General features: G+C 37.3%; 1 protein-coding gene across 1 annotated transcript in view; it reads right to left on the reverse strand.

Annotated features, from left to right (window-relative positions):
* Window positions 1–1,747, reverse strand: part of ARID4A (AT-rich interaction domain 4A) — a 75,824-nt gene that overhangs the window by 43,263 nt on the left and 30,814 nt on the right. The gene's annotated exons all lie outside the window — the stretch shown is intronic.

Consider the following 1,747-nt stretch of genomic DNA (forward strand, 5'->3'; position numbering starts at 1 on the left):
TTCTATTTAATTTTAATTAAGTTACATTTGAATTTAAATAGTTACACGTGGCTCATGGTATCATATTCAACAGCACATATCCAGATAATTATATATTATTAGCAATCATACCAGCTGTTTTTAACACCAGATGGAAATGTCTTTTTAGTTTGGTAGGTGTTTAATTATTAGATAATAATATAGTTGTCTCTGCCCTCGAGAAGCTAACAGTGTAATTGAGATACAAACAAAAGATATTTATGTGGCAGCAAAGGCTTAGCATATGTCTTAAAGGATGAGTAGGCACAACCCAGGACTCAATGCCTCACCTGTTAACTACCCTGATGGGCTCCGATAGATTCATGCCACCCATCCAACATAACAAAGCATCATGTCATTAAATTTACAGCACAAATAATTTACACTTCTTGCAAAATATTCTATAGAATTATATCCAAATTCCTTAGAAAGTAAGTTAAAAATTAGGCCGCTAACCACCAAGTCAGCAGTTTGAGATTAACAGCACACTGTGTCAAAGATGAAGCTGTCTGCTCCCATAAAGATTTACGCCTCAGAAACCCACAGGGGCAGTTCCGCTCTGTCCTATAGGGCCACTGTGAGGTAGAACCATCTCGATGGTAGAGTTCGATTTGGAAGAATGTTAAAGGCTCCTCATGCCCTAGATCCAAATGAAGCCATGTTTCCTACTATTCCTCTAACGTATAATATGTCAGCCAGAATGGATTCCTTGAACTAGCTCCCTGTATAAACTCCTGGCTTTCCTCATTTTATCTCCCTAGTTCCTCTAACACCCCTCCCTAGTGAAATTCTGCTTTAAATCTTTCAAGATTCAGCTCAAGTTCACCTTCTTCATAGGGATTCCTACATTTGCTTCAAATAAATGTAATTTCTCTAGCACATGCCAATTTAGGAATCATGTCTTACTCCTGTTTTGTATATCACATGTAAAATGATGAATCTGTTGAGTAAGTAATTTGCAAAACAATCTTTTGGCACACTATAACTTAAATATTCATTTATCATTGAAAGGCACAAAGAATTTTCAGATAGAAGCAAATCTCCTATGTTGAAATTGAGTAATGTATTTACATGCACATGATAGCCTAAAAACTGCCTCAGCTCATTCAAGGATTATAATCTACTTAGGGACACATTTTGTGTGTTACATATATATATGTATGCCAAAACTACTCTTAGAGGTAGTAATGATATCAAAAGTCAGAAAAGAAGAAAGTGTGCTTATGTTAGTGGTTAAGGGAGACTCTGGAAAAAAGAGAGGGCTTGAGTTAAACTTTGAGACAAAGAAAAAAAATGGGAGAAGAGGAAACAGACAGGTATTACTTACCAGGACCTATAATTCCTATCTTCAAGTAATTCTCTTCTCCATCCCTTCCTCTCATTTCTTCCCAATGTAATTAGAGATTTGGCATTTCCAATGCCTTCTATAAAACCTAGGTATGTTGTCTTTCCTCAGATACTCCCTCTATCCTATTCCAGCAAAAGCCCCATCATTTTATTTGTTTAATCTGGTGGCATAATGGGTCATGCATTGAGTTGCTCAATGCAAGGTCAGTAGCTCAAATACACCAGTTGCTCTGTGGGAAAAAGATGAGGGTTTCTACTCCCATAAAGAATTACAGGCTAGGCTGTGCAATCACGAGGTGTCGAAGGGATCAGGTATCAGACATCATCAGAACAAAAAATTATATCATGGTGAATGAGGGGGGGAGTGTGGAGTGGAGACCCA

The sequence above is a fragment of the Echinops telfairi genome, unplaced genomic scaffold, assembly GCF_000313985.2.
Source record: "Echinops telfairi isolate 266 unplaced genomic scaffold, ASM31398v2 ScPeMD7_18;HRSCAF=68, whole genome shotgun sequence".
NCBI lineage: Eukaryota > Metazoa > Chordata > Mammalia > Afrosoricida > Tenrecidae > Echinops > Echinops telfairi.